The following is a 16,258-nucleotide window of genomic DNA, read 5'->3' on the forward strand; positions in this document are numbered from 1 at the left end:
AATATTTACATGTTTTTTAACATAAAAACACTGATAGACAAGTTTGCTTAGTCTACCAACAAGACAATTCTTTTAAATAGCTAACTCAAAAATTTAGCCTGGGCCTCGAGTCAAACTGATCTCTCCCTTCCTTACACACATCAGCAGCAGCAATGATGATGTCCAAAAAACCCCTTTGTCTACACTAATTCAGTGCCACTGAGTTAAAATTTGTCTCAAGTGGCTCCAGCATTTCTTGTGTCCACAGAACATGCAGGCCAGTAATCCAGAAGGCAGAACTTTCTCCTTGATCCCCAGTCCAGTTATTCAGGCTACAGTCCAGTCCTTCCAGAGCAGCAGTTTATCCTGGGAAACATTTCACAGTCTCAGTATCATGAAGAAATCAGCTTACAGCAGTGACTGTATTAGTGATGTGAGATCCCCAGCCATACTGAGCCACCCACGCAGCTGTCAGCAGGTAAAAATAATGTCAGGGGAAGAAATGAGTTTGTCAATTAAGTTGAGAAAATCTGAAATATTTTCACTCTTGTTTTTAATACCAACTGCCTACAAACGTGATCCTCCAGTAGCAAATTTTTCTCAGCTTTCTTTTTTTGGGTAGTGTTTGCACTTCATTGTGCCAAATCATTCATTTAGCTTTTCAGAAAATTACTATTTTCTTCCTAACAATCCAGTCACTTAATCATCACATTTGACATGTTTAACAGCATTATATTTCACTACTCCTAGATATTTAAGTAATTTATGCACAAAATGCAGATTTGCTATGTTGGAATGTGACTGTATTTCAGCTTTAAGATTGTATTGGGAAAACAATATTTCTTAACTTTATAAGATTTCACAGAAAATATACACAAGCAGCCTTACATTTGCACTGAGCATATGAAGATAAATCTTTGCCAAGGGCCTCCTGTATGGGAATTCTACTCTCCACCATTGAGCTCTCCAGAAAAAACTACCCAAATCTACTGCAAGGAGCTTCAGCAATTTCTCAGAGTATGTTGTTTAATAAATACTACCAGCCAATTAAAAAAGTAAAAGAGCAATACCATAGAAAACCCCAAGTGCACCATTGCCAAGCAGCTGGCAAACCTGGCTCTGATGTTACAAATTAATGTTTAATGCTTTCATGCTCTCTGGAAGCAGTCTAGTGCTTGAGTAAAGGCACTATAAAGTGTAAAATTTGAGTTCATAGCTTATATTGTAAAAAAAGGATGAACTGCAATCTCCCATGACCAAACTCTCCATTCTGAATTAGTTTTGGACCAAACAAACTTATCAGCTTCTCATTTTTTAACAAAATACGGAGGGGAAAAGGAGAAAGAAGACAATTAAAAGAGGAAAAAACCAAAACCAAAATTCCACACAGCCATCAACATCCGTTAATATTTATTCACTACACTTGGTTTCAATCAAATCCTCTCTTTTAATTAAGAAAAATTAGCAGGCTAAGCAAATACCACTTCTGAAAAGATCCCAGCTTAAGTGCCCAACAAGCAGCCATGAAATGAGCTTTAACCTGTAGAAAAGTAAGTCAAATTGCACCTTGTGTCCTCCCTAGAGAAACCAGAAGGAATACAGAGGGTCAGGGATCCTAGATTTAGCAGTCTAGCTTCCCTTAGCTCTTCTCCCATTTAAAACTAACCCAGTGCATTGGAACAGTTCATGGAGAAGTAATCAATATAAAAAGCAGGAATGAACACAAAAGTTTTCCAATTGACCCAACTTGACATGTAGTTAAATAGCACAGAAGATGAAAGATTTTCCCTTCCCTTTAAATTAGAGACTTTTCAAAATATTAAGTTTTGTTTATGCAAGGCTAAGTAATTAATGACCTAACATCCCCTTCCCATCTCCTATCACCAAGATGCATCTGTTTCCCTCTGCAACATTTCCTGCAGGTGGATATGACTTTTCCTCAGCTCAGGGCACACCAGTGCACCTGACTTATCCGACCTCTTCATATTTAGTGTTAATTAATGTTTTGAAGTAATACAGAGGACCAATGAAACAGCACCTCAGAAATTGTTGCACTTGGGGTTAGAATGACTGGGAGAGGGAGGCCTGGAATTGGTGTGGCTGGAAGACAGAGATCCCTGACTGAGCCCAAAGCAGAGCTCCTGAGAGCAAAGCTGCCCCACGTGCCTCTCACAAACCTGGAGCAGGCCAAGCCTTCAGTGATCACGCTGCAAGCTCACTTATCCCACATAAATCAAGATATGCTGTTTCCACTATGACCATGAGGTGCCTCTGAACAAGCTAAATGGTGACAGAAGAGCATTTAAATGTCACAGAGCACCTCACCTAAATTTTGGTGCCAAGGCAGGCTGTAACTGCTGTCCTCATGACTCTAAGCCCAACCTGTCACTGCAGCTACAGCTGCAGCAAGCCTGACTCAGCTCTGCTTTTGCCATGGTCTGTTTTCTGAAGGCAGCTACTGAAAACTGCTCAAGACACACAGGAATTTCCACCTGAATATGAGTTAGAACTTCTTCACTGTGCAGTGACCACACACTGGAAGTGATTGTCCAGAGAGGCTGTGGAGTCTCCTTCACTGGAGATAACCCAGACACGTCTGGATGCAATCCTCTGCTCTGTGCTCTGGGGTGACCCTGCTTGAGCAGGAAGACAGGATCAGATGACCCCTGTGCTCCCTTCCAACCTGACTCAATGATTCTGTGATTTCTGCCCTCTAATTCCTTGGCAAAACCACTACAATTTCTCTGCTGATACAAACTCCCCACGTGAAAGTCTCCTGGTTTCATTTTTCCATACTGTTCCCGTGATCTGCATGAGAAGCTGCTACAGCCCTGTCAACTGAGCAGAGCAGAGAGAGATAATTTAAATTTATGAGATGCTGGGCTTTGGATGAGTGCCAGAAAACGTTAGCAAGAAAATCCCATTTCAATACATCACGAATAAACCTGTAGAGTGTCGATGCCAGGTTTTAATTTCACTAGCAATCTTTTGTTGTTGTTGTTGACGACCAAACACAGCTTGTGCCAAGTTTCAAGGGCCATAAAAATGTACATTTAAGAGCCGCCAGACACAGGCAGTGGCTGAGCCCACACGCAGCTGCGAGCCACCCCAGCCAGCCAAGGTTTTTAGCAAATAAATAAATGCATGACCTGGAGGTAAACACACCAGCAACTACTCTGTAACAGCAGAATGACCTGTGTGGAGAGAGTGGAGGCACTCCCCTCAGGAATGTGGGGAGATTTAGGGATTTCTGTAAGGAAGGAGAGCCCTCAGCCCTGGCCTGTGACACAGCTGCTGCCACAGGTCTGGCTCTTCTGTGGCCTTAACACTGAGCTGTGACACACACAGGGAGCTCAGGCTGGGGGAAACCCTCTGGAGCCACAGATCACCAACCAGAGCCCCTGGAGAAAGACACCTGCACTGAGCTACCTCACTGGCAACTCCTGCAACTCTACAAATAAATCAGTATGTTCATATAAATATATTAACTTTGACTGCATAAAGGAAAAAGCTCTCATGCCCTGTCTGACATTCATTTTTTAATGATTACAGGTTGGGCTTAGTACCATCAGAAATATCATACACAAGCTGCTCATTTCTGTTTGTAATAGCCTTGTTTTTCAGCAGGCAAAATTAACTTCCCATCACCCCTCTTCATTCCCAACTGAAGTGTTTGGGATTTTTGTGGAGAAAGTAGGGAAAGAAAATCATTACTGCTGCAATCTCAAAGCAAGGGTTTTACCAGCAAAACACAGTTTTATTCCTAGATGTGATCCCTTTGTTCATCAAACCAATCACAGCCTAAGCTACTAGGGGAAGAAATACAGTTATAGTATATAGGCAAATTAATGGATAGAAATCCCAAAATGGTCTTGGTAACTATGCCCAAATAGCAGGTGCATTTAGTCGAACTTTCCAGCCTTTATTTTTATGTAACTAGAAAAAAACATATCACTGCAGACTGCTGCAAAAATAAGACCTATCAACTCTCCACCAAGGATGTTAAGAGCTGGGTTTGTAATTGCATTCTGGGTATTTTTTAATCAGTTGCTGTAACTGTTATTTTATTTATAATTTATTTATTATCTTATTTTATCCTTTTTTAGAGTGAATAAACTATATTTATATCAACAACTCCTTCATACAATACTAGTTTTATAAATAAATTTTAAAATGTAAATATATTTTAAAAGTTTCTCAAACCCTGGAAATCCCACTGTAAGAGCCAACTGGCAGCAAAAGATAACCACCAGCTAATTGACAACACTCTTCAAAATCACTGGAGAGTGTACTCTTACAGTGTATATAAACAAAGAACTTTAGCAACATGCATAATTAAATTCTTGCATTTATCATCTAAACACCACCAGTAATAGAAATACCCTGTCTGCTGTGACAACCTTTCAGACTAAATCCAACCATGAGCCCAAAACTGCCAAGTGCACCACTAAGCCATGTCCCTGGACAGCAAAACACAAGGAAGAATGTACAAATCCAGAATTATTTTAGGCTCTGAATTTAGGTAGGGAAACTCCTTGAGCTGGATAAGAACTATCCTAACACCCACCTTGTAGCCCCATCAGAATGCTGTGTTAATATCAGCAAATTAAAGTGTAACAACTGACAACAAATCAGTGACAGCTGGGATTTAGGCTCAAACCTTCATCTAAATGGAGAAATAAACTCCAGAGAGGAAAGATTAAACATCCTAGTATCTCAAAATTCAAAAAATCTGAAATTAAAACACTTAGGAGCAGCATGGAAAAAGGGTCTGTGTAAAATTCCAGGTGCTACAGCACTGTATTGAGGAAGTAGTAAAAGAAACAACCAAAAAAGAAATTTAAAAAAGAGATGGGGTGGGGGGGAGTGTGTGAGAAAAAAAAAAGAGCATTTCTTAAATGTAAATGACCTTCTAAGCAGCAGGGTTTTCCCTCCACAGGTTGCCTGTCAGGAAGAGCCTTGACTCAGTGCAGAAGCCACGTGTCAGGGACAGTGATGAAGATGTACCTGCTGCCAGGCCTGGAGGAGATTCCAGCACTGCCAACAGAGCCAAGGGATGAAGCAAGGTGACCTGCAGGCACCAAAGCAGCACGGAGAGAGAAAAGAGCACACCCTCTTTGGCTGAACTTCTGTGCTTGCAGTTTAAGGAATGATTAAAGATGTCCAGTGACACAGCACGTGAGCTCCGAGAGATGAACCTGTGTGTCCTAGCACTGGCCTGGGAATTTCAAGGTACAAATTTCAATGTAAAAAAAGAGTCTCTCCCCAAAATGGAGAGATACAGGAGAATTTCAAGCTTTGAAGGGACAGGAAGAGAAAGAAGATAATTTCTCTTTCACAGACTGCTTAAGCAACTAATTAGTGACACATGCACACACTTCCTCACCACAGGACTAAACAAAGAAGTGGACACTATGGGAAAGGATTTGGATGAAGTACAATTCCTTACATCCCAGGCAGGGTCCCAGGCCACCAAGGCCACCCTCAGCACTGCTGTGGGTGCCAGCTGAACGTGGAGCCCCATCCTTCAGCAAGCCATGCACAAGCACTCCATCTCTTTTGTGTCTTTTTATTCATTATTATGGTACCAGAGATCACTTCTGTTTCAAGTTCCAAAACCCAAAATGACTGTTTTTGTTTCATTAGGTGTGAACACCAGATGACTGGAACTGCCTCTCTCTGAGGTCAATCCTTCCCAAATTGAGCACAGTCCCCTTTGTAAGTCTGTGCAAGCAGGACTTTCAGTAGGCAGCCACTGTTTAGCAATCTCTTTTGAAAAAATACATTCTCAATTATTTTCATGGCAAAAAATGGAATTGTAACCAAAAGGTTTACAGAACCATGAAAAAAACCAAAGGAAACAAACCTCCTAGAACTGCATACTCTTGCTTAGAGCAAAACCCTCTCCGGCTGACATTTCTAAAATGCCTTTTTTTTTTTTTTGTTTTTTGTTTTCTCACTTCATGGGTAAAAGGGAAAATGAGCTGATATTTGCTATTTTTACCTTAACCACACTAGCACTGTTAGTAAACCATGCTCCATCCTCATCAAGCAGCATGGAACTGCTGTGAACAATAAAGTCTGACTTTGAAATTGTACCTTGAAGTCTCAAACCAACCTGCCAACAAGTCCAGAATATCTGCTCTAAATGTAAAACACAAAGGCACTCTGGGTTTTATAAAGACACAAGCAACCACCAGAGTTAGACTAAATTAATGAGCATGTGTACTCCAATTCCAACAGACAGGACAGCACCGTCTGGCTTCACTTAGGAACTTGTTATAATCTCTGCCTTATAAAAAGGTTTTTACACATATGAAACACTCATATACCAGTGAGACATAAAATCAGGATGTAATCAAATCTCCACAGTTTTGTGTACAAATCCCTCGGGACTTTAAGCTGCAAAACCAAACGTGAATAATTGCATCTATTTTCTAATAAAGACCATGTGCTTTGGAGCACAAATACACAAGTTTTCAAGAGCTCCGCGTAATATTTTTGGAGGTATTTCTGCTTCAAATAAGCAATCCAGTTAAGCAGAGATAAACACGCACACACATCGGTGACCTTGTTTAAACAATGCACCAATCACTGTGATAAATCTGGTTGCCAAATCTAAATATAGACTTTCAGGAAAAAACAATGGAGTTTGAGCAGAAGAGACCTTCTCCTATTTACTGTTTACCTAATTATCCAAATGAATGTGCAGTTTGGCCTCTCTCCCCTTTTGGAGCAGCGTGAGCACGTTCCCACTGGGAGCCAGGAGAGCTCTGGCTGTTACTGGAATCACAGCGTGATCCGGCACATTTGATGCTCCGAGTGCACTTGGTGCAATTTCAAAGTTTGTCTCACAGTTTGGGTATGTGCACACTCTGCTTCCCCCAGACAGCCCCATGCCTGACACAAGGCAGATAGGCACTGCAGGACTGAGTCACTGCTACAGAAACAGGCTTTAAAAAAATTTCTTAAAATTCTTTTTTTTCAGATGGGAGGAGGAAGAAAAATCCCATTCAAAACTCACTTTTAAGTTTCCAACTTCGGGTGCCCAAGCAGGAAACGAGCAGAGGAGGGAGCACAGAGCAAAAGGAGGAGGAGAAAGTTCTATTCAGGGCTGTATTTTTAGACTATTACTAATTTTGTTTTGTCACTGCACTGCAGAAGCTAAACCTGGGTGAATTAATGCAGCATTATCCTTTCTAATTTTTGCTCAGTCCAGGTTGCAGTCTAAACCTAATCTCCTTACAGGGGACATGGCAAGGCATTTGCTCCCCCTGCCCTACTGTGGCTCATATCTTTCCACCAGATATTCCTGCCTGCAGAACACATCAGTATTCCCTCTCTTCCCCAAAGCATGTAAAAAACAAGGAGAATTCCCCCCTTTTGTGTTTGGAAACAAAAATCTACATACCGAGGACACCAAACCTGAAATCCTGATTTGTTGTGAAGTATCCCAAGACAATGGTATTTATAACCACAACGTATGGGAAGGAACACCACTGAAATGCTTTTCCTTCTTGCTAAAAATATTACCATCTTAAAATGTCTTTGCCCTTCTTGATTTATGGATATTTATAAGCCAAATTCTGCTGGGCAGGCTGAGGCTAGAGGAGAGAAATCTATTCCCTGCTCTATTTTAGTTGGTAACAGTTATGTATCCCATTTATTTTCATTGTTTCAAAGCAAGTTAGTTTTAACTTGTATTTTTAAAACAAGTTTCTGTCCCCAGCTATCATTATTACGGTTACTGCCAACCTATTTTTTAATTTCCTTTCTCCACATTTGCACAGCACAGGCCCAACCCATTTGTGACTTCCCTCCCGAGATGCAAGTTGCCACACATAGATCAATTACACAGAAATACAATGACTTACAGTAAAGAAATCACTGGGGAAAAAACAAACATATGGACCTCAACTTATTTATAAATATCTTCAAAAAGGAGCCTGGAAACATCCCACCCCAGGCTGGCAGTGCACAAGGCAGAAGTGGCAGGGAGTGGCAAGGGAAGAGGCAGACAGACAAGGATTTTATTTTTTTGTCTTATTAAAGTTCTGTTTTATTCTTTCCAGAAAAACAAGAAAGGCCAGGAAATCCTCAGAATTTGGCATTCCCAACACCACCTCTCTAAATGAACACAAGGTCCTTGCTTCCTGTTCCCTCCTCATTTCACAGCAAGTGAGGACAGAGCAGGACAATGCCAACGTCAGAAGTGCTACAAACAAGAGAAGGAGCTCTGTAAGTCAACCCTGTGCCAAATTGGGGTTATTCTAATTATTTCTATTCCATACTAATGCATCCAGGTTTTTTTGACTATGAAAACTCAAACCCAGATCGGGTCTTAAGTCACTAAAGCTCCTCCTACACTTCTCATCTCTGGACCAAAGATTATCTGGCCCAGCTTCCTGCAAAAGAGTGTCTTCTCTGACCATCAGCAGCCAGAAGAATTTGGGGGTAGAGAAGGTTAAACAGGAAGGAAAGAGGAAAGGAAAATATCTCAAAGCCCAGAACAAGCCTCTCCCCACTGTTGTAGGGGAAAGGAGGGGACACAGGGACTCAGGTTAGTGCTTCTCCTGCTCACACCAGGCATGGAAATGTAGGAAAGGTGATGGAACACATAAAAGTTTCCTTTCCAACCATGCCTTAGGCTCCAGCTTTGGAGCAGCTGTGCTATCCTGCACCTCAACCAGAGTGCCAGGCACAATCAGCCCTAGGCTAAAAGGTGCTGGTGCTCAGGATTGACACACAGTCTAGAGACCCATGAGAAGCTGCTGTGGTTTCACCATCGTGCAGCTGGCATGACATCCAGCAAGAGGGGACAACTCTCACCTCCCTGTACAAACACACATTTAGGGACAGCTGAAACGAAAACAAAAATCAAGTTCTTCCTGTCTGAAAAGCTGTCAAGCATATCAAGTCCTTCTTTTACCTTCTTGACTGTTTAGAAAACTGACATAAGGAAACTGATTATTACTCTGGAATAAACTGTAGTAGAAGACAAGAAAAAAAAAAGGGCAAATCTGAGTTTATCTTCTTAAAATATAAACCCCTTAAGGATATTCCTTAATATGCTGCAATTAAATACCAAAAGCCACTCCAAGATAAGCCTTAACAAATCACCTTGAGAGTTTAACAAACTGTGGTTTGGTTTGGGGGATTTTTCAGTGCATCTGTGAACACATTTACCTGCCCTGTCAAATATACTTCTGAAATTCTCACACCAGATGAACACAGCAGCCAGAACAGAGAGTGGGTAAGACAGTCTGAGACAACTGAGAGAGCTGTTCCAATAAAGAGAGTTTGAATATTTAATTATTAAACTACAAAGTCTCAGGTCTCAGCTTGCATCACATAAAATGTCACTGAACTTCAATGCACAAAGAGAGTAGGTTTAGATTAGATATTGGGAAGAAATCCTTCGCTGTGAGGGTGGGCAGGCCCTGGCACAGATTGCCCAGAGAAGCTGTGGCTGCTCCATCCCTGAAAGTGTTCAGAGGCCAGGCTGGACAAGGCTTGGAGGAACCTGGGATATTTGAAGGTGTCCTGCACATGGCAGGGCTTGGAACAAGATAAGCCTTAAGGTCCTTCCAACCCAAACCTTCTGGGATCCTATGATAAATTCATCTACCAGATGCAGCAACGTCACTGTGGGAAGCTGCACATCTGCCATCTAACTTTTGGATTATTTTAATTCTCATAAATGAAAAATAAATTACTGATACCAAAGTGCTTGAAAAGAGCTCATAATACTACAGATATTTACTGTCCTACCATAAATATACAGTTGCTTTACACTTTAAAAATATTTAGTTGTTGATACATAAAATAACCCTTATTTAGTCTTTAGATCTAAAGAGTTATCTTAACAAGCTCTCTTTTGAGTCTGCATTTCAAGTCTTTCCTTTCTGGATCCCTAAAGATTAGGTGCTGGCCATATTTCTGATGCACAGAAGGCATGAGCTCCGCTTTATCTTCTTATTTATTTTGTTCCTCATCATCCACAGATGATGTTCCCCAAGCAGCTGAGAAGTAGAATGCTCTGTTCCCAGAGCCAACACCATGAGTCACTGTGTACTCACAAGTCAGGGTACAAGATCTCCCAATGCTTTCCCCCCAAATCCCAACCACTTTGCAAACCTCTATTCTGCCTAAATTAGACAGCTTTTGTTATCAAGTGAATAAAAATTCACAATTCCTGCCAAGCCACTAAACCACATTCAAATGGCAGAATGTACACCCAATTTAGCATTTCTTAGTGGTTTAGGTGGAAATTCAGGTATGCAGGGAAGGACTTTGCAAAGCTGCAATGGTCATCTTGACAGAAGGAATATAACTAAGTCTGTGAAGTCCGGAGAGAATCAACAACTCAACATTTAGTGGATCTCAGAAGTACAGGCAAAGGCCAGCAAATCCAAAACTCACTGCTCCCACTGGGCTCCTGTACCCTGCAGGAGCTCTAGCTGTGAGCAGACCTTGTAGGAGCACTTTGTTGTTCTGAGCCGTTTAAAACCTTTCACTTTGGTGCTCGTGGTTTTACAATTCCACAGTTTCAAGTGGTTCATCAAAGGAACCTGTAAGCAAAGGTGGGAGGACAAAAATACCTCAAACTGGCTTTGTTAACTAATGGGTCTGCAGTGGAATTTGAAGTCTGCGAGAAGTTTTCCAGAAATAGTGTATGATTTATGCAGAGATGATTGCACATCAATTTCTTATTCAGAATCTTTGTCACATTCACTGGGAAAAAAGTTGAGTTTATTTCTGTCCTCCATTCTTCTACCCTACTGGGTTCTTTCAGTTACTTTTCCCACTTACTCTCCTCTGCTCTTCCCAGGCAACAAACCATCAAACACAGCCAATAAATGGATTAAATCCCACAAGCTTTTCTGCTGTAGTCACTGTGCTTTTCACAGCTGAATAGTTCATATCCATTCAATTCCCATAATTTCCATTTATAGGGATTGATCATTGAATTGAACAGGAGAGTTCATCCACCTGCACCTCTGCTTTCAGCCTATTTTTGAAAGTCTTTCTTATAACCACAACTCTGGACTATCAAATGAATCACAGTTCAACAGATTCAATACTGCAAAAAATTTCTATTTCAACACTAACTTACATTTTCTCTTTTTAAAGCTGGCAATGAAAGACTATTAAAATAGAAGTTGCAGCTCTTTGATCATTAAGGCATCTAAATTTTGTACTACATAGATATTAAGGGAATTTCTGAATGAACCAGAAGGTGGCAAGTTCTGGGTAATCCCACCAAAGCCAGGAAAAGGCAGGGAGAAGGAAAATCACCACTCTCACATTCTTTTCCTATTATTAAATGCAATACAATTAAATGCAGGGGTTCCCTGTAAAATAACTGAAGACAATCACCACAAACTACACTACAGGGAAAATTAGGCAGAACCTGTGCAGCAATACAGAAGAGAATAGTGACACACGACACAATGTTTCACTAAAGGATGAATAAATGTGCATTTAAAGCTCAGAAACTTAGAGCCAGAAATAAGAGGCAAAACAAGACAGAGGAAGGGCAAGGGAAGAGAAGGAAGAAACATGTGCTCATTATCTCAAGAGCTTAACTCCAGAGATTCCAGGAGGAGCGAAGAAGCAGCAAAGAGATTCCAGTGCAGCAGCTTCTGACACAGACAGGTCTAATAATGGCCATTAGCTCGCCAGACACATTTGAGGATTGATGTGGAACTCTTGAAATCTGACAGGTAGAAAGCTGCAATTTAGCAAGAATAGTTATTTAAAGCACTTACTTGGGAAAAAGCTGAATTTAGCTCAAAGAAGAGGCCACTGCCTGTGACTGGCCCAAAAAGTACCTGGCCATGGCAAAAATTTCATACAGGAACTTTTAAGACTTTAAAATCTACAGACACAAGCAGGAAATTAATGTTTGTATTTTTTCTGACAAGCCTAATTATAACTTTCAGCCCCAGAGTTACTTTCAGTATTCACAAAACTCAGTTTAAATTCACTCTTCCTACTACCTAAGCTATCATCTAACTTGTTATCTCCTCTCAGGCCCTACTAAAACTGAAACTGGAAACCTCATTTTCAAAATTAATTCTCTTATTGGTACCTGATAACAACCCTCAGGATTACAAATTTAATCACAGTAATAACTGAATACACTGACAAGTGAACCCAAATACATCCAGTGTTTACACCAGCAGCGATAATTAGTGTTTTGTCATGTCAGAAAGTGACTGCAAATTTACCTCCACAAGGAAAGTGACTGGAACAATACAAGTAGCAGACACAGAAATACAAGAACAGGAAAAAGGTTACTTTTAATATAAGGTACCTTCAGAGACAATACAATTTATTGCCAAAGTGATTTACTACTAATCCAACTTTTTTTTTAGACGCTAAAATGTTTTCAATATTTAAAAAATTATAAGAAAAATCTATAGTAAGCTCCCAGTAAACAGAAATAGGAACTTGCTAAGATTTTTTACTTTACATGGCTCAGTTTCCTCTCCCTCCTGCAATTATCTGTCTGTAGAGGAAATAGCACACAACATTCTGTGCCTGGCTAGGAGGTTCATAAGGACAATGAATACACAAAGTAATACCACGTTATTTTTAAACAGATTCTTTTCTTTCTTGGTTTTTTTTTTTTTTTTTTGTTGTAGTTTGTTTTTAATGATTTTTAAAAGCCTTTCTGCAGACAGGATTCTGATGGCTCCATGACAGAAGAATGCAGCACTGCTAAATGCAAAACAGATTTAGAGTATTTCTGACACCTGTGCTGCAAGGCTGTCATTAAAGGACATGCTTTTGTGAGCAAATATGTTCTGTAACATGTTCACTTGACAGGGCAGCATAAATGTCACTGCACTCAGGTGATTAAATCCCTACTGAAACTCCCGAAGCCATGGGTCCTGATATGACAGCTCAGGGGCCACCACCCCTAAAAGCCATACTGCTCCATGTAAAGGTAAAGGTCCCTGAGGTATCATCCTCAGCACTCTCAAACAGAAGATATTCCTGATGCTTAAATAAAATTACTCGAGATCCCTGTTCCTGCCGTTATTTACCTGCCAACAGAAATGTAAAGATGGTGCAACCATTAAGGCTGTTACTTTTCTGCTATTTGAGAGCTTTAATGTGACAACCTGAACTTTCATTTAACAGCCCCTGTCATCCTGCAGAACCTCCAGGTGATTTGGCAGCATCAGCTGTGGCGATGCAGCTGAAATAAGGGCTGTCATAGTTAGAAAACAAAGGATGCTGCTTAGTAAGTCCTTCTCCATAAGTTTTTGCTCCTTTGCTATTCTTTAATGTTCATTAAGTTTGTATTTTTATATAAGAAAAACAATGTTCAAGAACAACCAATTTCAGTTGACTTAAAAGTCTCTTCAGCTAGGGCACAGCTCAAGCTTATTTCAGTTTACCCCAAATCCAAACAACAGTTTGCATTTTCTCTGCAGCTGTAGACCAGCAGACAGGCAAATTAAAGAGTATTTAAAAGTAGTAGGGATCTCAAGAGAGGAGAGGTAAATCCAGCAGCGTTTGTTAGTCTGGCAAAATGCCATTTGCTGATTTTGACCATGACATTTTATAACCTTTTTGTTTTAAATAAAGATCAAAACCTTAGGATGCTCAGCTACACCATCCCCTTCATGAAGTGCTCACAAGTTCTCTGCCATAACCAACCTTAAACATATTTATACATTAATAGGAGTCATTAAAAATATTTCATTATAATTAAATACTGCATTCTAAAGGGGTATTAAAAGACCTACTGTCTCAAAGTATGTGGAATATAAATCCTGTTGAAATAGTATCTGACCACATCTGTTCTTATAAAAAAGTCACCACTTATAAGTCCCTTTTAAAGTCTGATATTTCATGTACTTCATTAATCCTGAAATCTCTGAGAGCTGCTGTAAGTTGCTAGTGGCTAATCAAATGCATAAATTTGGACCACACAAGCCCATGATCACTTTCAGATCTCCTTCAAGTAAATCTCTTCCTAACAACTAAGGATGAAAGAAAATATTATTTTTAATAACATGAGAAATGCTAAATAAAGAAGAACAGTCAAAGAGTCTACTTAGTAAAGACAAAAATCAGCATCTTTTGCAGCAGATTTTTTCTACCAAAATTAAATGTGGCAACACAGAATAAGGTGTAGATCTGTATTTTTGCTGCTCCCCACACCATAAACACTGGGAAATAAATACTGTTAAGTGTCATTTGTGCTTCTTTATAATAGTTCCTTCCTGTGCCATTTATTCTTCCATCTGACTGCTAATCGCAGTGGTCCTTTTATCCATGGGCTGGTATGGAGACCTGGGCAGCAGGCTGGCATTATAAACCAGAACTGAGGTCCCAAGCACATGCAGAAACCAGACTGGCTTCAACACCAGCCTTTCCTGGGGCAGAATCAGTGCCTGTATTTACACACCCTATCCAAGTGCTTTTTCAATGGGTACACTTGCTCCAGATCACATTCCCTTCACCTCATTCTCCCAGCATCCTCAGCTTCCTAACATCCTGCAGGCATTTGAAAAAAAAACAACATTTAACACACCTCCCCACATTGTAAACATTGAGATTTAAGGAGAAAAAAAACCAAAACAACACAGCTCTCCAGGGATTCTGAAATCATGCTGAAAGTTATCAAAGCCAAGGCTATTTACATGTTGCCCTATTGGCTGCGTTTCCCTCAACAAAGAATTGTGCTTTCAAACATTGATGGACTAAAACTTCTCTGAAGAAAGGTACACAACGTATGTACACAAAGTACACTTTAAAAGTAAATGTGTGCTCTAGTCAAGAGTTGCTAGACTTGCCTATAAAAAAACCCTCTATGCTAATTCTCATTCTACTTGAAATTTCACTTGAAGTCAATCTAATTCCATTCTCCTTATTCCTGAAGCAAATAAAAGGGGCCTAGAAGAGGGAGTCCCACCTGGAGAGGGACTTTTGACAAGGGCATGTAGTGACAGGACAAGGGGAATGGCTTCACACTGACAGAGGACAGGGTCAGATCAGATATTGGGCAGAAATTCTGCCCTGTGAGAGTGGTGAGGCCCTGGCACAGGTTTCCCAGAAGCTGTGGCTGCCCCATCCCCAGAAGGGTCCACGGTCAGGTTGGAGGGCACTTGGAGTAACCTGGTTTAGTGGAAGCTGTCCCTGTCCATGGCAGGGAGGTTGGACTGAGATGATCTTTAAGGTCCCTTCCAATCAAACCATTCCATGGTTCTATGACATTTATTTTCCCTCAGCTTCTTTTTGTAAAGACTGGTTAATTTACCCAAAGTCCCAAGCTATTTATAGAGAGATCAAGGAGATCTCCTCTACAGTTTCCTGCATTTGTCATAATGCAATCAAGGAGATTACCCTGTTTCAAGTCATATTTCAAGGCAGAAAGTCATGGATTCTGAGAAGTCCTGAGTAAGTAGGGAGAGACCAGTAAAAGTTTGGGCTAGAAGGGAATTGCATCTGCCAACAAGATCTCCTTCCCAGCAAAAGGGAACACAATACTTGGCACATCCAGTCTGTAACTTCTGCACAAAAGAAGTGCTTGTGCCTACACTGCCCACTCCACACTCTCAGCTACAGCCCTGGGAGAGATTGCCAGCAGCCAACCACACAAAAGTCCTAATTTCAAAGCACAACGTTTCATTAAAATTCACACACTGATAAAATTGGCACTTGGATAAACTTCACATGTGGCTCAGATTGTGTCCTCCTATCCTTGCCCCAGCCTGGAGCAAAGAAGTTGTCCTGCTTCAGGAGAGCTGTTTCAGTCTTTGATAACTCACCTAATCAGTCCTAATTAGTCAGAATCATTGAAGAGCCTTCTGCCCTACTAAAGAGTCATTCCCTCAGATATGGCACTGCAGAAATTGTTTCCTGCTGAGGCACTTTGGAATATCTGCTTCACAGAACAGCAGCATGAAGAAAGGTGCTTGCACCAGAAAGTCACAAGGCTAACAAAATCAATTCTTGACATTTGAGGCAGTCTCTTAAAAACAGTCATTGGGTATGCATATAATCACACGCCATAATTACACTAATTTGCACAATTAAGAGCTGGATAAACACCATAAATTTAAATGAAAAAGCTGGCACAGGCTGGTGCTGCTACTGGAATATTTTAAAATCCAAAATATCCAACACTGCTGATGACAATTTCTGTAACCACGCAACACGAGAGCCCCTTACTGAAATCCAGAGAGATACTTGCCACCAAATCAAAAGAAAAGGGACAAAGCAATAAAATGGTTTCTTTTATAGCTCAGTGTTGTTT

At 40.6% G+C, this 16,258-nt stretch overlaps 1 protein-coding gene across 5 annotated transcripts in view; it reads right to left on the minus strand.

Moving 5' to 3' along the window:
• Positions 1-16,258, minus strand: part of RASAL2 (RAS protein activator like 2) — a 161,972-nt gene that overhangs the window by 107,728 nt on the left and 37,986 nt on the right. The window lies entirely within an intron of this gene.

The sequence above is a fragment of the Taeniopygia guttata genome, chromosome 8 (genome assembly GCF_048771995.1).
Source record: "Taeniopygia guttata chromosome 8, bTaeGut7.mat, whole genome shotgun sequence".
Classification (NCBI taxonomy): domain Eukaryota; kingdom Metazoa; phylum Chordata; class Aves; order Passeriformes; family Estrildidae; genus Taeniopygia; species Taeniopygia guttata.